The 23065-nt window shown below is 39.4% G+C and overlaps 1 long non-coding RNA gene across 1 annotated transcript in view; it reads left to right on the top strand.

Moving 5' to 3' along the window:
• Window positions 1–916: 916 nt before the first annotated feature.
• LOC141778523 (uncharacterized) overlaps window positions 917–23065 on the top strand; it is a 130785-nt gene continuing 108636 nt past the window's right edge. The window contains exons 1-3 of the long non-coding RNA XR_012596094.1: window positions 917–973; window positions 10060–10103; window positions 11854–11990. This is a non-coding gene — a long non-coding RNA (uncharacterized LOC141778523). The remainder of the gene's footprint in view (window positions 974–10059; window positions 10104–11853; window positions 11991–23065) is intronic.

Here is a 23065-nt window from a genome sequence, read left to right as displayed (position 1 = left end):
GAGGAGAATCTTAACAGCTTTAGATGGATATGCAGTGGTGTAATTTAACTAAGTACATTTACTCAATTTGAGCTACTTGAGTCTTTCTTTTCATATCACAATCTACTTCTACTCCACTACATCTCAGAGGGAAATATTGCACTTTTTACTTCACTATATTTATCCGACAGCTTTAGTTACTTTACAAATTGTGATTTTTTTTGCATACAAAATGCATGATGGGCTGTGTGTAACTGTGATGGCAATTTCTCACTATTTGCTGAATTTTTACAAACCACACAATCAATCAATTAGTGGAGAAAATTTAACACACAGATTAATCTATAATGAAAATAACTGCAGTCCGATACAAATGAGCTCCACCTCCACCAACTACAACAGTAAAATCCTGCTTTTACATGAATGCATGAGTAATAATAATAATCTCATGATACAATATATAAAAGTATAACAGTCACAACGGACATTTTTCTGCATTGAGTACTTTTACTTTTGATACTTTGAGTACATTTTCTTGAATATACAGGTGTAAAGGGGCTATAGACACCGGACTGTGAGGATCCACTGACCGGGTTGAAAGTTTAGTCCTGTTCATGTGTCTATGAGACTGAGAAGAAAGGTGGTAAAAAAGTGTCAGGGATCGGAAGTTGAAAATATTTTGATTTTATGCAAACAAGAGCGAGACTTGCCTGGAAGCTCTGTTCTCTGTAATCTGTCACAACTTTCAGCCCAGATCATGAAATTCATTCTGTTGCATTGCTCTGTTACCAGCTCTCATGTCATTCCTCCTGTCTTGCATTTCCACCACCTGACTTTACCCACTCACTTACTCACCTGCTTCCCATTTCCCCTAATCAGCCCAGTAGTATATAAACCGGTTCATTTCCACTAGAACTCCACCAGATTGTCTAGTTAGCATCTCTCCCAGCTTTCCAGCCTTTGTTATCCTGCCTGCCTGAAGCCCTGCTGCCTGGTTAAGTTTGTCTTTCTGATTTGATCTTTTGTTTCTGGATCAAAGCTCACAAGAGCTTTGCATCACTCTGACTGTCTCTGTGTCGTGCTTTTGGGTTCTAGTCTGTTCTCCGCTGTGAGCGTTACAAACCTGGTAAAACAAACAGGACAAAGTAAAAGCAAAGCAATGGAAGTGTAGTTTAGTCTTAACCAGGTGTGGATGAATGTTTGTCGAGCAGATTATTTTTGTAGTTTCATGTATGCAAGCATGCATGTGACGAAGATTTCAAGACAAGACACAAACAAAAACAAAGTGCTGCTTGGTACAAATTCACGGAAAGTGTTGGAGAAAGTCGTAGGTTGCTGATTTACACAACAACTACAAATTATTCTCAAGCTAGCAACAAGCAAGTTAGCATGTGGCCTGCTCAAAAGACTATAAAATGTGGACGTAGTCGCCGTGACGTCACCCATTGATTTGTGGACTACAGTTTTGAAGCCTCGAGTTCGGCATTTTGTCCGTCGCCATCCTAGTTTTTGTCCGTCGCTATCTTGCTTTTTTGGAGCTAAGTACAACTGAACGCTGAATAACATATTTTTAGGTGACCGAAAGTTTATCTTTCATGAACTGAAAACACACTGTGAAAAGGTTAAAGTTGAAAGACGAAAACACAGACAACTCCCAGACCGGACAACGCCGTGGTAGCGACCTGTCAATCACAAGGTAGCCACGCCCTAAAGCATCCCCTGCTTTATGGACTATTTGACTCTAAATGGGACCATAATTTACTAAATGAACATCATGCTTTATAGAAGAAGACTTGAAACTAACGATTGAGACCATAAAATCATGTATACAATGTTTACTGAGGTAATAAATCAAGTGAGAAGTAGGCTCATTTTCTCATAGACTTCTATACAATCAGACTTCTTTTTGCAACCAGAGGAGTCGCCCCCTGCTGGCTGTTAGAAAGAATGCAAGATTAAAGCACTTCCGCTTTGGCTTCACTTTTCAGAACAAGAGGTTGCCCACTATTGAGAAGTGGTGGATTTGTTCGCTTCCTCTTCACCTTTTCAGGATAATGTGAAGCACATAAATATTCTACACGTATTAACTTTAAGTAATAGGCTGTTAATAATTAAACCTCTGAGCTACCTTTTACATTTTCGATGCATTTGTTTTGGAATCAGAGATGAGACAAAATATCAAATGCATCATTGTAAGGCACAGAGAGAGAGAGTAGAACCCTAAACATACCCATAATCCAATGCAGGACCACAAATGGTTGTTATCTCTCTGTCAACACAAACATTGACACACCAATGAGTGCACATGCTGAATTTAAAGGCCCGAAAGAGATTTATTGGGCAGCACCTTCGTGATGTTTCTGCTACGTTTAGCTCCAGATTAATAGGGACGTTACACTCAGGTTGCTGCGGCACAACATCGGCAGGTCTGGCTCGTGCAGGGGAGTCCTAAGTGCCTACCCATGAGCCCTTGGGACTGCGCAGTAAATCAAACAGGAAATGCAGCAGAAAGCCTAATAAAGTTATTCTAATGATAGCAATCTCCGCGGTATCACCCCAATGTGAATCGGAAACTTCTCTCTCTCTCTCTCTCTTCTGCTGCGCTGCTTGGTGAAAGCCAAACATTTTCAAAAAAAATAAAAGCCTGGTTTCTCAACCTCTAAATGTGGAGAAGCGGAAACAGAAGGTTAGAGGTGTGGAAATTAATAACATTAATCAGTGAGTTGCTTTACCTCCGCTCTTGCTCCTTCTGGTTTTGAGGAGAAGATTAAACATGAACCAACTCAGGAGGGATTGAAACCGTCCTTCTGATCACATTAATTCTGTAACATCACGCTCACATGATTATGGATGCTGATTTCTGGAAAAAAAGGTGGCACATGCCCTTGTCTTATCCTGATTAATAACACCTATTTTCAGTATGATGCCCAACATTTTCAGTCAGGTGAGTGCTGTAACTCCAGCGCAGATACAGGCCTCATCTCGTGAGCTGCAAACCTTTAACTGGTTTTACATTCCAGGTCTTTGTATTTATGTTCTGGCTGCACTTTTATTCTGTCTCAGACATAACAGCTTTAGTTTGAAGTTTTTTAGGCAGACACAACAACACAGCCGTGGCTCCGCAGCGCTCAGACCTTCCACCTCTTTACGATTCAAGCATCTCAGGCGTAATGTTGTGAAACGGACAGATGGATCTACTGAGCGTCCAAAGAATCCTGTTATCTTCAAAGTTTGTGCCAAAGCGTCTAGTCCATTCACTCGGCGGTGTGTTTAATATGAGACACTACAGGCAAAAACACTGGTTTTCATACACCAGTCAATTTTGAGATTTTGGACTAGTTTGCTTCCATTCAATGTCTTCTTTCAGACAACTGGAAAGAAAACACCCCAAATACATATTCACATGTTTTTATTACTACACTTATTTTCGTCTGTGGCACAGACTGTATATAAAGATGGATGACGCGTCTCCACTTCCTCCGACTGTACAGAAGTGAAGCCAAAATATCCCGGATAAGGGAGTTGCCATCTTGAGATTTTTACGTCATTTGGAGCCAGAGTCTGCGCAGTAGTGATCAGGCCGTGGAGCCGTGGTTTAAAGGTCTTCCGCCCGAACCAATCACGAGCCGAGCACGGCCGCGGCTTTTCAGCAAGAGAGACTCAAAGATGTCAATCATGATGTCTCACCCCCTTTTTATAGCATCACATAATCAAATAAAACCAAAAATGAACACTTGAACATACATCAGCATGATAAAAACTAACTAAAATGACAGAAACCCTCTTTGAGAAAAACTTATTTGACGTTTAGTTTGACTTTTTTAGTTTGGCTCATGTCCCATCCGCTAACATGCAGGAAGCGGGACTTCTGACCTATACTTCAGCCAGCCACCAGGGGGCGATCCAGATGTTTTGGCTTCACTTTTGGGGAGCTGTCATGTCGTCCATCTTTATATACAGTCTATGGTCTGTAGATTTCTCCTAAATCCGACAAAAGTTAGCATTAGATAATGCCTCATTTGCATATTAAAACATACAATTTCAGAAAACTTGTAGTACAAAAAAGAATTGCCTTAATGCACGTAGTCAACTGGCAAAGTTTCATGGGGATATCTATTAGTTCAAATGTTTATCCTATTCACCCTTAAAGCCACAGACATAGATTTCTCTATGAATATTTGGGGGGTTTTAAATGTATTTTTGTGAACCCACTGGAGAAAGATTGTTGCAATCAATTTTAAAAAGCATTGATTTTAGTTTGTGGATAGCAGAAGGAGAAGAATCAGTCCAGAATGAGCTAAAATATTAATAAATGTAGTCCCTTCAACGGTGCAGCCTGCAGTGAGCGGGAGAGTAAGAGCATCACAGTGAAAATCAACTCATCTCTATTTATTGAGTCTGCGGCCTGTTGTGCATTTTCTAGGAATTTAGCTGAAGTGGCCTCTTGTTATTTGAAGTACTAATTGAACCCATTTTCCTTTTCCAAACCTGTCTTACCACTTTCATTTTAAAGCAATAACTCATCGATGAACAACACCACTCAGCAGACGCCACTTGTCACAATGGTTCCACTTATGCATTGACCAAAACAGACTCAACAGTGAAAGTTGCATCACAGATTTTTCAGGCCGTTGGCGCGTCAAAGTGCCTCGCCACTTATCGGTCTGAATTGTGTTTAATATATTCAGTTTGAGGCTGTGTTTTTAAAAGCAGAGAGCTGAAAGCGTCCCAGCAGATAAACTGGTGGGTTTAAGGTGTGCGTTTTCACAAAATATGGCAGTTCTCCACAAAACTCTCTTTGGAGGTTTTCCACGCTGAGGCCTCTCCAATAAAATTCCCAAACAGTCTTTGTCTTTGATATTCCTAAATGTCCTTAAACCGTGTAGAACCTTAGCAATATTTGAACCGTATTGAACTTAATTCGGTGGATTTAAGTAAAGCGTGCTCGCATCTGTGTCACTGTTTGTAGATGTGAGTTGTGATCTTTCAATCATGGGGATGCTGATCCAGGAGAAGTTGACACGTCCTGGTCGGCAATCTGCATGGGAGCTGAGGTGCGGATATTTCATTCAGGCACTTCTTTCCTCTGATCATAATTGCACGGCGACAGATGGGCAATGGTGGAGCACGCAAGTATACAGCGTGCATAGAAATGTGCTCATAGCTCTGAACAGAAACAGCTTTAAAGCAGTCAGGTGTGTTTTTTTTTTTTTTACACCTTTCTTGGCTACGTAACACCTACTTCTTCACAACGGGAACAGAGTAGCATAAAAATGGTCATAAGTTTCAGGAGAGATGCAACTTTGAGACGTGAATAGTTGTAAATCTTTCCTGTTACAGGTGAATGATGGAAATCGTGGCCGTTTTTGAATCGGAGAGCTTCTCTACCAAGATAATGGAGCCGTTGCAAGGCCTCTTGCCACCTTTCCCTCCTCGACAAGTAAGCATCAAGAGAAAAAAGGGAGAACGGAGAAGAAGCAGTTAAATTGCCTTAACAGCTGTGCAGGGTATGAATAACTCGTTAGCTGTGTGCATTTTAAGTCATCAAATCCCGACCCCCCCCACCTACCCCTCATTTGCAAAGGGGACAGGAGGGAGGTGCTAATTAAAGTGATAAAGAGAACAAATCTTATCAAATCTGGTGCTGGATTTTTTTTTTTACAGGGTGGGGTGGAGGTGTCGGGGTGTGTGGAGAAAAAAAAAATCCAGGGTTACATCTGTATTCTCAAACACTCAGGGAAGGTGCTATTTCATGTTTAATTAATTAAGCAGTCTCTTTAACTGTATCTTGACAAATGTGATGCCAATTAGATAGTGAGGAGAAATTGTTTATTGCTAATTAATGGTTGATTTCAGGGGAAAATAAGTTAAATCCTCAGGTATCATACCTTTTCCTACAACTGTTACAACGCATGAATGAGCATCTATACCTCCGACTCTGCATTACCACCCAACTTATCGTTGGATGAATGGAAACATGTAACGGGAGAAAAAGAGGAAAAGAAGCTCTCTGGTTCCTTTGCAAACGCATGTTGTGCACCAAGCATCGGTCAAACCACCAGATCGTTCTGTTAATAAATTGTAGTGGAGATCCCAACGTTTTCACCTTGAATCTGAGTGTAGAAAGCAGTGGGCAACTCTGGGTCTGAAAAGTGAAGCCAATGCTGAAGTGCCTTAAACTTGCATTCTTTCTAATAGCCAGCAGGGGGCGACTCCTCTGGTTGCAAAAAGAAGTCTGATTGTATAGAAGTCTATGAGACAGCGTTGTCCGGTCTGGGTCTCCGTTGTAAAACTTTGTTTTGAGTTTATGAAAGTTGAAGGTCCAGTGTGTAGGATCTGGTGGTATCTAACGGCGAGGTTAGAAAATTGCAACCGACTGAAGCCTCTCCCGTGTGCTAAGTGTGTTGGAGAGCTACAGTGGCCGATGCGAAAACGCAAATGGCCCTCTCTCTAGAGCCAGTTGGTGCAGAGTCAGTGCATCGTGTGTGTGTGTGTGTATGTAGGAACTGAGTGGTGAAGCAAGAGAGAGAGAGGTGACGACGGGAGCAAGTAACGTTATCGACTCAGGAAAAGTTAACAGAGTTTGGTTTGTCCGTTCTGGGCTACCGTAGAAACATGGCGGACTCTGTGATGAGGACCCGCTCCCTATGTAGATATAAACGGCTCATTCTAAGGTAACGAAATCACAACGATTCTTATTATCAGGTGATTTAAGATGCATGACACATGTAGACTATTGTCACGCGATATATGTCTGCAGCCTAAAAACTGTCTTGAAGATTTTCTCTCACCATAGGTTTAATAAAGGGTTCAATCAAGCAAATAAAACATACTATCACATAGTGTGGAACATCAAGACTTGATGGGAATATTGAAAAGGAAAACAGAATTGGATTGAGTTGGATGAACCCCAGCTAGGGTTGGGTTGGCATTTGGTTTGTCAGCTCCAGTGTGCCATAGATGTTTGTGCAGCAGAGCTCCTTGTGGCCAGTAGAGATATAGCAACACATCAAAAGCAGAAACACATTGAGATACAGTTGAGATGAGTTTGTTTTAATGACACTGGTGACATAAATACACACAAGCTAATGTTCAGCCAGAACGTTCAGGTCTTATATATAAGGTGGTAGAAAAAACAATATACTGTCTTCTCTTTCTGTCTCCATGTGCATTCAGGCAGCATGGCTGCAGCTGAGAGGTGAATGTGAGATTGTAGCACTGATGTAAGGTAAAGTACTGGGTTCACGTATCATTGGTTCACTCAATTGTTCCATATTGTCTGGAAAATGGTGGAAAAAAACCTTTCTGTCCATTTTGTGTAGATTGAAAAATTAGGGGACCATGAGTGTGTGTTTTCCTGTTTTCATCTTAATCTAAGACAATAATCTAATAAACACACACACATGCACAAAAAACACAAAATATCAGGACAGACAGCAACTTTTTTTTTTATCAAGTTTTATTTTTGATTTGTCTAAAACAATCTTGAAACAAGCTGACTGATATTAAATTTTTGTTTTTAACTTGTTTTAATAAAATAAGACTTTTGGGACTTTTTCAGGAGCCAGAAATTACTTGATGAAATGGAGTGTTTTATCTACAGCTTCATTTGTGACAGCTGACTATATGCATAGTTTAGTGTGTGAGGGGGTGGGTATTCGCAGGCAATGCTAATATATCATATTAGTTTCAATATTTGTTTTGATGCGTGTATAATGCAGAAAAGGCACCACAATCAATAGTGGAAAAGTACACACAACACCAAGGGATTTTAACAATAACAACGAAAGAGAAAGCACAATAATCCAATAGAATACCCCCCCCCCCATAAATAAATACAAATAATAACAAAGAAAGTCAGAGATTTAAAAAAAAAAGTAAATAAATGAAATCATAAAAAATCTAAATAAAATACAAATACTAAATAAAGAATTTAAAATAGATAAATAAATAAAAAGAAGTAAATAAAAAGAAAAAAACAACTAAAATAATAATAATAATGAAAATTTAATTCATATTTTAAAATAATTTAATTAAATTGATTAAAAAATGTAATGCCCCCCCCCCCATACATTAATAATAACAAAGAAAGTCAGAGATTAAAAAAAGTTTAAATTTTATAAATCCTAATCTGGTTGGATTACAGAAAAATTCAGAAAACAGGTCAAAAACGTTTTTTTTCTATATCATATTAAAAGTGAAAACCTTTTAAGCTAAATGAAAAGAAATTAAAACAAAAAATAAGAAAAGAACAACAACACACACTCTGTTATGTCATATTTGCATAAAGTCACATTTGGGGGAAGCATGCTCATTGGTCAGGTGCTTGACCTATGACCTATGACGTCATTACGTCAAGTCCAGCGCGTAGCCCCGTTACCCCGATTACAGCGCTGCTGAGCAGACGGCGCTAACATGTTCACAGTGAAAGTAAAGCGGTTATCAGACTGAACATGGCTTCAAGGTGCTCCTCCAATCCACCTACGTAAGAGGGAGCAAATGCGAGCACCGCCACCGACTGAAGAGCAGCAAGAGCCCGCTGGCTTCTTCTGTGATCAGCTATGATGCACCTGCTAGTTTAAGATGCTGACGCTAGACCAGGGGTCAGCAACCTTTACTATCTAAAGAGACATTTTAGGCCAAACAAAACAAACAAAAATCTGTCTGGAGCCGCAAAACATTTGAGCATTGTGATGAAGGTAACACAGTTTATAGTCTAAGTATATATTATATAAGTCTAATGCAGTGAGGGCCAAAGACACAATGTACTACGGAGTATTAGGGCCACATTGAGGGAAAAACATCTGAGATTTACAGAATAAAGTCAGAATATTACAAGAATAAAGTCATAACTTTAGGATAAAAAAAGTCGTAATATTACGAGAATAAAGTCTTTACAAGAAAAAAAGTCGTAACTTTACGAGAATAAAGTCTTTACAAGAAAAAAAGTCGTAATATTACGAGAATAAAGTCATAACTTTGTGAGAAAAAAGTAGTTATATTACGAGAAGAATGTCATAACTTTACCAGAAAAAAAGTCATATTACGAGAATAAAGTCATAACTTTAGGATAAAAAAGTTGTAATACGAGAATAAAGTAATAACTTTAGGAATAAAAAAAGTCATATTACGAGAATAAAGTCATAACTCTAGGATTAAAAAAAGTCGTAATACGAGAATAAAATAATAACTTTAGGATTAAAAAAAGTCATATTACGAGAATAAAGTTAGAACTTTACGAGAAAAAAAGTTGTCATATGAGAATAAGGTCATAACTTTAGGATAAAAAAAGTCGTAATATTACGAGAATAAAGTCATATTTTTACGAAGAAAAAAGGCATAATATTATAGGAATGAAGTCATAACTTTACGAGAAAAAAAGTCATATTACGAGAATAAAGTCATATTTTTACGAAGAAAAAAGGCATAATATTATAGGAATAAAGTCATAACTTTACGAGAAAAAAGTTGTAATATTGCGATAATAAAAACTTCCATAGTAAGTTAGGCTATTAAAAGTTCTGAACATTCTATCAGATACGAACGGCAAAAAGTTACGTTTATTCTGATAATAAATGTTATTGTTGTTAGTCATATAATATATAATTTAAAAGCTCTTTATGTGCTCTTTATGCTGGAACTATCCATAGGCACATCAGATCAATATGAAGTTAGTTATAAGGGCATTTGGAGTGGCATTAAGAATTTGCCCCATTGCAGCCTTGCAGAGGTCAAAGGTCAAATTCTCTTGACCTCAGTGTCATGACAATGTGACTGATGGATATATTATAGTCTAAGCTTTACAACGATATATGACTTCATGATATTGTGTGTTGGTTACCCTCTTTTATACTGGATGGGTTGAAAAAATGTCAACATTTTAACGATGAAGGGATGAAGAAAGCAGTGATAGCACATAGAAAGCTACCATTGCTGCAATGCTATCATGCATTTTCCAACATTAGGGACATTGACCTTTAAAAAAAATCACTATGAGTCTTGATCCCTCCAAAGTGGCACGACGGCCAAATTTTGGGGTTCTGGATCATGGACTAATCATGTTTCTTCTCTCATCTATAGATGTTGTCGGATTTGGGGGGCGTAAAACCAGTGACGTTTAAGAGGTAAGATGGAGACTTTTGATAACATGTCAGAGGGAGGAGTGGGCTTTTCCTCTCATTACTGGACTATGCGATGAAAAAAAAGACCCTGAGTTGACTGATGTTGTGAAAACGACCCCTCGCAACGCCACTTACACCTGTCACGACATGCTAAATGGACTCACAGGCCCACTGAGCAGTGTGGTGGCTGACTGAGGCTATAGTGGAGGCAAACGGGCGACTACTATTACTAGGGGCTGCAGCCAGTGTTGGAAGAAGTACTCAGTTTTTTTTTAGCACATTGTAAAAATACTCTGTTACAAGTAAAAGTCTTGCATTCCACATTTTACTTAAATAAAAGTACAAACGTTTAAGCATCAATATATACTTAAAGCACCAAAAGTACTCATTATGCAGAATGTCCCATTTCAGAATCATATATATCACTGGATTGTAATTATTGATGCATTAATGTGTTCATCGCTAATGTTGCAGCTGGTAAAGGTGGATTAACTACTTTATATACTGCTGTGTAGCTTATCCTATAATAATACATCATGATTATTATAGGGCTGACCCAAATACTTTGAAGCTTCGACCGTTGCCATGGTATTCGACCTCAAAATCACTAATCGAATGCTTCGCTTTTTTAATTATTTAAAAAAAAAAATTATACAACTATGTAATAATAATGTATAAGTCCCAAAGTAGCCCATGAAACAAGGAATAATCCCACAACAGTATTGATTATTTATATTCAACATTATTTATTATTAGTTATTCTCAGATGGCTATTGCTGTTTGTTGTGTGTAGAGGTGTGTGTGTGTACAGTACTGTAGCAGCGGCGCTGTCCCGAGCACTGAAGCGGGGGAGAATGAGACAGACAGAAGAACATGTCAGCCTGCCGCGCTTCTCCGCGAAGCTTCGAATACCTTCGAATATTTCTCATTGAAGCTGCGTGTCTCAGTTTATAAAACGCTACGCTTCCTTCAGCGCTCTCAAGCGCTCCCAGCTGAGTGTTTTTCAGAAGAGCGCCTGGCGTTTTCAGCTGGGAAAAAACGCTTTGGTGGACACGGGCCCTTAACATTTGGGGCCTCCACAGCAATGTGTGAAAATTAATTTCCCTCTCTGAGATAGGGCTGCAATTAATCGAATATTAATCGTGATCATGATTTTGGCCTCCCATAATTAAATGCTTAAATTACATGATCGACTGCGATATTGACGTTCAAAATGCGTGCTCCATTCATAGAAATCGCCGCAGAATATCAAATCAAGTGCTTCGTAAACTAACGGCCATTAGGGGGCGATTAAGATGTTTTGGCTTCCCTTTTGGGAATCTGTCATGCCGCTGCACGCGCACCCTGCAACAGCAGCCCGTGGAAGACTTTCCGTAGAAGACTAATACTGTATATTACTTGTTTTGCCTGTCTGAATGCACTGAATTCAGGTGAAGAAGAACATTATTTTAAGTCTTATTTTGATGCTGATTTGTTAATTAGCAGGAATGTAGCCTAGCACAACGTGAAATTGAAAGCAGCGCTCTGTTGATTTAATTTTGGATGAAAAATATTTGTACCATGTGATTTATATTTTGCTTCTATAGGAGACGCACTGTGAGTAATAATTTGATGCAAATATTTGTACATTAGCATGTAGAACAACATGGAAGTGAAAGCAGTGCTCTGTCTATTTAAATGTGTAGGTGCATAAAGACAATTTGTCCCTAAAAGCAATAAATAATCATGATCTCAATATTGTTTCGGACCACAGACGCTCCACAAAAGAATGGCCCGGTTGGTTGAGCCCATGTTTGAGAGGGACTCAACCTGAAAATGCACAACTGAGTTGAAGGACATTGTTCTCAGGAAGTTCAGCGGCATCACTCGCCGCCTGCAACTCTTCCAAAGGTAAGCTATGTGTCTAATTCACTTTTTGATGCCAGCCTTGGTTTTCATGATTATGACGCAAAATGTTGAACGATTTCTGTGTCTGTCTGAATTTATCCGGTACAAGTGGAGTGTGTAGTCCCAAGTCTTGAACTTTGAGTTTCAAGTCCTAAACAAGTCATAATGTGCTCCTCATCAAATGTAATGCCATTTTGTGTCTCCGTCTGTAATTTTTAACCCACATGTTTTGCGTACTGCATTTATTTTTTTGTTGACCACTGCATAGTTTTTGTACACAAAGGAAATTATCTTTGGTGTAATTTTTTTTCCAACTGGCGCTCGGTAACGTAACGTTAGTTCTTCATGGTTCTCTCCAGCAATTTGATTGAATGGATTGGTTCAAACAAAGTGGATCTGGGCAATTAAACGTGGACTTGCTGGGAATGAATAGTGTTAATGTTAGTTGATTCAGGAAATTAATTGATTTATGGCACACTTTTTAAATATACATACTTTTAAATCTTTGGCCTTCAGGGAAGGTATCAAGTATTCAAGTCAAAAGGATCGAGTCCAAGTGAAGTCTCATGTCATTGGAGTCCAAGTCCAGCTGCAAGTTTTTTTTTTAATTTGTCAAGTTTAAATTAATCAAATTTGTGACTCGAGTCTGACTTGAGTCCAAATCATGTGACTGGAGTCCACACCTCTGGTGCACAATGCTGTGTGTGTGTGTGAACGAGAGATACTTACCAGCATGTTTTGGAAGTGGAGCTGGGTTGGGGTGTTGGTTGCTGACGGCAAACTCATATTATCAAGTATTTAGTAGCCTACATAGATTGAGTTCTCAGACGGCAGCGGTTTGTGCCCCCCTCTGGTTTCTAGCTCTACTTTCATGGTGACTTGTCTGATATTGTAGATTCTAGTAGCTCTTTTGTGTCCTCTAATTGAATCACCTAATGACTGAGGACCTGCAGCTGTGATGGTGGGTTGGGTCAGCCATATAAATACAAATGCCACACAGCAGTCTGATGAAGGCTTGAGGCTTCAACGGTCATGCCAAAATGTTTGTTATCCTCATTTTGCAAATAGAAAAATGTCTAGTACAGGGTCTGAAATTAACTTTTTTCACCACCTGCCAATGTGGCAGGCAACTGGCAAGTATTTCTTTTTGTCTGCCACTCAGAAATGTTATCTGCCACTTTTGAAATCTATTCGCTAAATGAAGGAATTTTAGATATTAATATCAATGTCTGATATTATATTTTATATTTGATTTCACACAAAAAACATTGATGCATGTTAAATTACAGTGTTCAAATTACACCGTAGCTTCTGGGGGAGCCTAATTTTTCATGGGTGAGAAGGTACTGTACACTGTACTGTACTTTGTTATTGTCATTTATAGTGGTTATTTGCATAAATTACATTTCAAATTATTAGGAAATAAATTATGTATGTATTTAAATATTTACTTTTATTTAAAGAATTCTTGGCATTAGTAGTTCTATTATAAGCTGCTTAGAGCTAGTGTTAGGATGTTAAACAGGTCATATTTCTCTCTCTAATATGTATTTTATATCTCTGTGAAAACATCTCCTTCAAACAGCTGGATTTATTCAAGTTTCTCGCCTAAATCAAAATTTTACGAGATTACATTTGAACACATCATCATAACGTTATAATTTTCCTTCGCCCAGTACTCATTTAACCAAGCAGGACTGTGCTGCCCTCCGGCTTCTAACGGGTAACATTACTAACTCTCCTCCTGTTGATTTCAACATGGATTTGTTGTTCACAGTGTCGCTTTATCAGAGAATAAAATAGGGTGCACCTCTCAGGTTTAGTAACGCCATGCTTTTGAATGCCTTTTTTTTATTTTTTTCCGCCATGGCTCCAGCCCAAAACAAACTGAAACATGACACAGCGTGCATATGGCGCTACGTCATGGTGCAACTGTTGGAAATCACCAATACAGAGGAATCGATAGTCATGGAGGCATGAGATGCCTAGGATTTGGACAACTAGGAACCGGTTCTCAATGGGAGCAATTCTCTATACCCATCCCTAGCATTTTCACTGCCTGCCACAGTGGCGGATGGCCTGACGATATTACCCGCCACTACCAACAATTTACCTGTGTTTGGTCGGTGGCGGGTGCTAATTTCAGACCCTGGTCTAGTAGTAGTGAAGCCTTTATGTCAGGTTTCTCCTACTTTTGTTTTACAAACAGACACATACTGTATGTTTGAACTCCAAGAAGCTGCCACTTAAGCAGACAGAGGAACCCAGCAATGTTTCAGAGCCTGTGTCCGACAGGGGTTGTGGTTTGGATTTTCAGAAATTAGATTGTTAATTACTCATAGATTTTTTACATTTTTAAGCAAGTTTTGAGACCATCAAATCATCAATTTGTTTAATCAACCTGCAACAGGGATTTTAATCTTTGTTTCAGTTTCTTCGTCTAAAAAAACAAAATCTGTTGTCATGTGTCACTCATGAGACTAATACTAAAACAGGCCTGACCTCTGCGTGCTCTCCAATTTTCACAGCATTCAGATCGCACAACCCCACTGCACTGAAGTCATAGAAATGCCTTTTGTTCCTCAACACTTCCTCCCATTGAAATCACTTGAGAATTATCATTTTTCTCAGGGAATACAGTCTGCCGTCATCTTTCAATTATCGTATGCCAAAGTGAATTAGTCCTCTTAAAATAGCAACATGACACACTACGAGAGTGTCGCCGTCTCTTTGGCGCCCGCGACAGAGCAACTTTTCTGTGTTGGGCTGGTAGGAACATTTCCTAATGTGTCACGTCGCTGGTTGATTTAAGTTGAGTAGGAGAGCTCTGGTTGAACACAGTCATAATGAAAGTACAAGCTGAACAGAACTCTCATGGTCAACAGGAATATCATTCAGTCCTATATGTGTTTAATTTATGGGCGTTGGGTGCTTAATTGTGTTGAGAGGGGCCTTCCAGACTAAATCTATTCTGCATATAATCAGAAATTTACAACTTTTCCATCTCTGGCGCCGTCCAAAGAAGAAGCATGCTGGGGAATGGGGACGAGGAAAGCTTGCGTGAATTTTAATTGCGCTCGCAGCAACACAGCCGGCGACTGCAGTGACATACACCAGCGTTCCCTAAGGTATAAAAATTTAAAATCAACTGAGTAAAAAAGAAAGTTGTCTTAAATGGGGTGGAGGAGTGGAGAGAGGGGGGGGGGGAAGATGCAATGGCATATCCAAATGAAAAGAGAGAGACTGAGGGACTAAATTCCCCAAAGATGGTTTATTATTCCATGCTAAAATGAAGCAGGAGCAAGGAGTGGTAGTCAGCGATGCGTCAGAGTTGCTCTTTGAAGACATTAAAAAGCTGAACGCACAACAAAGACCAGATGTTCCAACATGCCTTATTTATGCACCCATCAGCCTGCTTCCCATGTCCACAAAACACCAGCATATTTCTGCCTTTTAAACTCGCACACCCTGAAAGAGCGGAGCGCTGCCTTTCAGTGATTTCGCTATGTGTGCGGAGTGTGTGTCTGTCATCTGGAATTGTGGGACAATCAGCGAACATTCCCGGCTTGGCTGCAATCATCTCCAGTTGAAGTTTAACGAGATGGAAACTGATACAGAGTTCTCCTCTGTAGGCGATAGATGCTCAAACACTCTACTCGGTATCGATGCAGTGTGTATGCTGCATCATAGAAAGGCTGCACTTCTTAACATTTTTGCAAAAAATCATATCTTGACCCAAATACATGCACACAACATTCAAGTGCATGCACCCCTGCACACATGCATTGATATTTTGCATATGCACAAGTGAACAGACATGTAAAGCACGTATAGCAAACACACCGCACATCATGTCCTCTGCGAGAGCTGCTGTGTAAAATCATCAACAGTATATCGCCTGGATTTTACTCCGAAACGCCACAGACAGGAGGAAGAGATCCTTAAACAAAAATCTGTTCAGTTCAATTAAAAAACAGGGAGCTATCTGCTCCGGTGCGGGAGGGGGAATCGAGGAAACAAAGAGTGCTAAATTGATGGCACCACAATAAAAACTATTAGCTGGGGAGTCGACAGATGCTGATGTGCCGGTCTCCTTTCCAGGGATTATTATTTATTTACACTTCTCAATCACAGCCTCCCAGATGCCAGCCCGGACTCTGGCGTGGCACGCACACCCGGAGGGAGGGGAGGGGGTGGAAGAGGGGGAGGAGGAGGGAACTCTGGGTAATAGAGTAGGCTGGTGAAGAGATGGTGTTGTGTTCTTCCTTGTAAAAGGGTCACGGGGTGAAACGTTGCTTTGACGGAAATGTCTGAGAAGAGCTTTAGTCGTGTGACAGCCACAAATCGACATCTAAAATATACCTGATGTGGGTGTTTTTTTTTTTTTCTTCTCCTCCATCCTTCGGAAGATTCCTAATCGCCAGTGTACTAATAGGCCTGCGCGCATCTGTCACTTAGAAGCAAATTGCTTCATTTAAAGACAAAAAAACCTGCACACAGAATGTATCCAATCTTGCAAAAGATTGGTTATACAAAAGCAGGGGAATGCGGACTCTGAGGTCATTGTGACTTAATTTGATTTTGTTCAGCATCTGAAGACAACACGTATTAAGCTGTCTAATGATTGAGCTCCGATTAGACGGCAGCCATTCATAGAAACACTGCTCGGAGACACTCAGTCAGCTTATATCCATTTCTTTTCTCAGTTCATCCCCTCCTCTGCCTGCTCCTCCCTGCTCTCTTCCCCAAAGCAGCAGTTGAAGACGCTGATTTGGATTTGTCAGACTTGATGGAGGGTGTTTTTTTTTCTTCCCTTCACAGACGCCTGTCCTTGCCTCTTCTCTGGCCTGGAGTGTCTGAGATGTGTGCCCAGCGACGCTCAGTATGCACGTTGCCTCTCTCTTTCTCTCTCTACACCCCTGAAAAACATCTTTATTCAGCTTCTTCGCTAATGTCTGCGGCACAGGCATCAACATGCTTTGTGCGAAATGAATTACTGCTAATTAAAAATCAACAGAAATGAGCATGCAACACTCTGTGCCCCATTAATATTTTAACCAGCAGCAGCAGTAATTAAAGCCGCACTAATTTTTTCCCTCTCTCGCTCAGCATCCACAAACCAGTCAATAAATTACATCAAAAAGTACAGGTGTGTTTCCCTGTCAGAGCTGTAATATCATGATAAATCGACATCATCCCTCATAGTTAACGGTCTCACCTCCCCTATTCGCCGACGACTCACTACTTGCTGTTATCTTTGCCAGTGTAAATGGGAGGAGGGCGCCGAGGCCTCTTGTTTCACTAGAACACGCAGGTGTCTCAGTGTGTCTCATTTGCAGGTAGCAAATGGATGCTAAGAGCACCATTAATGGAGATGTGTTTTTTCACTTTTCGCTGGGTGTTTATAAAAGACTTGTCTGAAAGAGAAATCTGATGTTTCATTCATGGCTTCGCCCTCGGGCAATAAGTGTTATCACCGAGCGCTGCTGCTACGCCCTTGGATCTGAAATGTTAGGTATCGTTTTCTCAGATCATGGCGTTTTGATTTAGTGCAACAGCTCTCTGTGCAACTTAAGCACAACAACTCTGCGAGTTCACTTAATCAGTCATTCTGACGGGGGACTTGAAATAGAACTGAGACGATGAATACGGGAGGTGAATTCAGGCTGGAAGGGCCAGAAGTGAGGAATTTTTCTCACTTTATTGATTTTGATATCTGGATGTGTTGCTGGTTATTGGAGGGTTTGGGAAACTGAACATGTTCTTGTTTTACCCTCCTCCATATTACAACCTCAGGTCCACCTAAGCATCTGACTGACTTGACATACAGTATTATCTCACTCTAACTCTTCTGGACAAAGTTTTTGACTAAACAATCTCACCACAAGGTCCATCCAGCAGCTGTGCTGAAGCTTTCCTTCCAAATCCCATTCAGTAACTGCTAAATGCACCTTGTGGTGAGTAGGGACAATACCAGAAATTTAGTGGTTGATACCAATACCAGTGAAATTCCACAATTCTCGATACCAATTCGATACCACGGTTAAAAACAATGAATCCCATGTACTTCAACAAATCACTCCTTTATTACCGTTTGCATACTGGTTTTTGTTAGGACATTAAACGGGTCATAATTCCCTCTCTATTATCTATTTTATAGATAAAACTACATTTTACAAGATTACATTTGAACACATCATGATAACATTTGAATTTGCCCAAATTAATTTTTACTGAATAGAGCCTGAACACACCATAATGTAAATCTATGGTGGTCTATCTATGTGTTCATATCGGCTAGTTAATGTTAGCTGTTAGCAGCCGGTGAGCAGCACAGTCCTGCAAGGAGCTAACAGCTAACGTTAATTAGCCGATTTGAACACAGATTTGTTGTTCGCAATGTAGTATTGTCAGGGAAAAAATTTATGTTGATTGTGAGTTTACTGCGTCTCAAACAAATTTTCTATCGTCCCCGGGACGTCATTAGTCTCAAGCCCAAGTCTCAATGATTTGGCGACATCTAGCACTGAGGTTGCAGATTGCAACCAACTGAAACTTCTCCCGTCTGCCAAGCGTGTAGGAGAACTACGGTGGTCAACGTAAAAATGTGAAAACATGAATGGCCCTATCTAGAGCCAGCATTTGGTTTGTCCATTCTGGGCTACTGTCGATTAAAAACGGCTCATTCTAAGGTAACAAAAACACAACATTTCTTATTATTTTCAGGTGATTATACACTAAAGAAAACATTCTTATTAATATTATATTCCATGCTACACACTGTTCCTTGGAATATAAATGGAAACTTGATCTACATCAGTGCAAACTCCATCTGCTGCTAAAGATCATGTGACATAATGGAAAATGTTCAGAACAGCTTTGTTTTTATTCAACAAAAACATGATGAAAATTAAAAATGGTTCAGGTTTTGACAGCAAAGACAGTGAAAAAAGAAAGAAGGAACTTCATAGCCATAGTAACAGAGCCACTAAAGAGCATAAGAATTACACTGTTAACTTTCATGTTGACGATTAAAACGCACGGCTAAAGAAGACATGCCAACACTAGTGTAAATATTAATTTCACTGGTGTTTATATTTCTGAGCCGTGGTCGATTAATAAGTAGATTGATGCACGCTCCAGGGTTTTAAAGTCAGCAGAGAGTAAATGGGTTGATTTCCTACGTGCCTAACTGCCTCTAAACAGAAAATAATTCTCCTCTCGTCGTAAGCGTTTGAGTGGTGCTCTACTATTTTTAAGCCGTCGTTGTGACCTCTGTCTGTTTCTCTGTTTCCACCAGATAATTTCAATTAATCGCCTTGACTTTAGGTTGTGAGTGGATGTGACTTTTCTGCTGTAACTGCTCGTCTGCTGATTAGGTTTTGACTAAGTCTCTCTAATGGTGGAGCAAGACTCCATCAGTCCATTTCAGTGTGTGTTTGTGCTTGTGTGTGTGTCCGTGTGCTAAATGCATGCATGTGTGTTGTACGTGCTCACACGTCTTTGTGCTCACAGTGGCAGAAAGTTGAGATCAGTGCTTGCAAAATGCATCTGATGTTTGTTTAATGTGAGTTGTTATATTGCGGAACATGTCTTGATACACACACAGTATTTGTTGTTTCTGTATGTAAACCATGTATGTTTTTTAGGGATTTCGATGTCGTCTTATTGACTGATTTTCATTTAAATAAATCTCTGTTAAGTTGCCATCTATCACCGAATGAGGCAACACAATGGTGATGGTCTATGGTGATGCCTATGGTCCATTGATGAAAGCAATCACTGTTTGGATCTCTTTCACTTATCATCAGGTGCCGCCAAAGAGAACCAATCGAACATCTTTGTAACTTTAACAGGCTGGTTCATCATTATTTTTATTTTTTTTTAGGTTTCCATATCATTCTGTAGCTTCCCCCTGTTGTTCCTTGTGTATTAACATCCGAGCATTACAACTTTGGTCAAAGTATGCATGTTTTAGCATTAAAATGTTATTTTCCCAAGCCCTTTACATGTGACCTGACGTAGGTTTCTGCATGATGACGTCGCCACATATACAGTATACATGTAATCTTATTCATAGTCAGTGTGTATTACCTTCAATAACATACGGTAGATGGTAGTTGGCATGCTCCCAGTTTGAAGAAGTAGACAGGAGTAGTTAGCTGTTAGCTGTATTTTTTATTTCTTGGTCTGCGAGTTAAAAGTACTGTTTTTGTTAACGGAGTCTGGTGGGTTTGAATAGAGCGATATAACGACTTCAGTTCTCCGTTGGAAAGGGCTGTCTGAAGTGGATATTGATTTTGTCCATAGCCGCTTTATCTTGCCGTCAGACAGACAGACCTTTTCCGATGGGTATCTGAATTGCTTGCGTTATATGGCTCTCTTCAAAGCCACCAGACTCCATTCACAAAAACAGTAATTTTACCTCGCAGAGCCCAGGAGTATACATACAACCCCACAAAAAATCGGAACTAAACCTTTTAATTATTTCCAAAATTCGTTGACTCAGCTAGTGCTTCATATTATATTATAACCTTATTGATTAGCTTACCGTGGTAACCTGCATCACTGCTTTTTGCTAACAGCTGAGAAGGCGTTTCCATTTGAAAAACACGGAAAAGAGCGAAGATGGAGTCGACCTTTAAATAAAAGCAGGAACACAATGATGTAAAAATACTCCTTTACAAGTAAAAACACTGCATTCACAATCCTACTTAAGTCGAAGTACATGAGTATTATCAGCAAAAATGCACTTAAAGTATCAAAAGTAAAAGTACTTATTCGGCAGAAAAATGGCCACTGATACATTAGTATTGTTATTACATATAATATTATTAGATTGTTACTGATGCATTAATATGAAAGCCACATTCAAGATACAAGATTGGGTAGGAAAAGTTTGTGTTTTCTTTATTCTTTTTCTTTTCTTTATTATTTGCCTCAAACAATTATTTAAATTAAACTATCTGGTAAGGAAATGTCTCTTTGGTGGAACTGACAAAAAGTAATAGACATCTGGACAAGAGACTCCAGCTCGACCGTTTTTTTATAAGGTCTCGCCAAAAAGGCCGGGAAGCACTGGTTCAATCTTTTAAAATACAATTTATCTAAGATCATCATGTTTTTTTATGTAAAATCTTCATCTGAAAAGTAACAAGAAACTATGTTTGTCAAATATTTGTAGTGGAGTAAAAATGATATTAATATATTTCCCTGTGACATGTGGTGGAGTAGAAGAATAAAGAAGAATAAAATGGAAATACTCACGTAAAATACAAGTACTTTACAAAATTATATTTAATACAGTACTTGAATGGATGTACTCAGTTGCTTTCCACCTCTGGTTTTCTGTGAGTTGAATGTTCGTTCAGCACTCGGGCTCATACTTTCAAAACGCATTAGATAAATAAAAAGATGTTGTTCAAGAAGTTATTAGAAATCAGAGGCAGTATCTTGACTAGAATAAAAAAAAAAAGAACACTTGTTTCTGCTAAAATCATGAAACTAGTCAATTTACACAAAAAAAGAAGTTGAGATAACGTTACTGCACTGGCAGTTCAATGTATTCACAAGTCATTCAATTATTCCATTCTCTGTTCCTGGGTCTCCCCTTAAAAAAAAAAACATGATTAAAAGAAACACAACATGATTATCTGTCTGATATGTTGGTTCGACAATCATGTTATTTTAGAGCCATTTGCTGCAGTGACCTGGTCTGCTCCAGCATACAATAGAGGGTTTATGTGACAGAGGTCACGATCTCTAAAACAACAACAAAGTCTATTGACATGCTCACAATCAACATCCCAGGAGACTTCAGCTGCTCATACACAACATAAAGTGACTACTGATGGAACTTGTTGATAACCACAAAACCTTTTGTAGAAATCCCCTTTTTTTTTTTCTCCCACTGGTTGCTAAAAACTGCACTTTGAAAAGAAACGGTAGAAAAGTCTAATTATACTTCAGAAGTTATAGAAGTGATCGTTCATCATGCTCACATAAAAAACATTTCCTGCAGCTGTGATGCTGCTCCAGTAGACTGATGTTGTGAGAGTTGTGTGAAACCACACAGGGTCAGAGTTGCAGTTATGATAATTGCTTAATTGTTCTATTTATAATCCGAATATGAACGACCTCCTCGCGTCGTATCAGCAGCATCAGCGATTGCTGTGCCTCTTTGTTTGGCATCTTTAAAAGCGGGAGGGATGACACACAAAATGAGAAAAAAAATATAAGAGTTCACTCTCCACGCACACACACATGTTACCGTTTCCAAGACGATACTGAAGCCTCCATATCAGGGGTCTGTCTGTGTCTTTGGCCCGGCTGTTCTCGTTCCCCGCACAATGAAATTATACCATAGCAAGCATCGTCTCATGGAGGCAGATTCAAGGCCCATTTATTTGAGATTGCTTTTAGTGTAATTCAATAAAGGCTTTTTTACTCATTTATTTCCATGGTGAAATTCATGCTGAGGAAAACCAGGGCTGTATTTCCCTCATTAGCAGTAATAATAACCATAATAACAATAATGGCATTAAAAAGCAATCATTTGAAAGATCCTGCCGTCAATGTCAGTCTCAAAGAGAAAATATAGATGGGCGCCGGACATTATTTTTTGTTACTTACGGGAGACAATTTAGCAAAGGCTTTATTATCATAGCAAACGTTGATGAATTACACGTATCAGACAAAGTACTCTGCGCCTATAAAAGCTGAATCAAAAACAACATATTTTTTTATGTTCGGCTAGATGATGAGTTTTGTCTTGTTATGTTTTCAATTAGATTTTTAAGTTTTGTCCAGATAAGAGAATAGAAGTAGTGAAATAAAGAAGCTGAAAACGACACATAAAGAGTAGAGGTAGTGTAATTATAAAAAAAAAGAAGTAAGCAGGAGAGAGCAGAGCAGCAGGATCCACCGTCAGATCCATTTTCCACCACTGGAGGCCAACAGGCTATCAAGATGGCGCTGCCGTCGCTGCAGACGAAAAACTTGGTTCTCTCGCTGATCTGCGGAGCAAGCACAGCCTCCCCGAATGCCCTGCAAAAATAAATATTTGAATATTCTCCGGC

The sequence above is a fragment of the Sebastes fasciatus genome, chromosome 12 (assembly GCF_043250625.1).
Source record: "Sebastes fasciatus isolate fSebFas1 chromosome 12, fSebFas1.pri, whole genome shotgun sequence".
Classification (NCBI taxonomy): Eukaryota; Metazoa; Chordata; class Actinopteri; order Perciformes; family Sebastidae; genus Sebastes; species Sebastes fasciatus.
The sequence above is the reverse complement of the archived record's forward strand: the minus strand, read 5'-3'. Positions and strand labels throughout refer to the sequence as shown.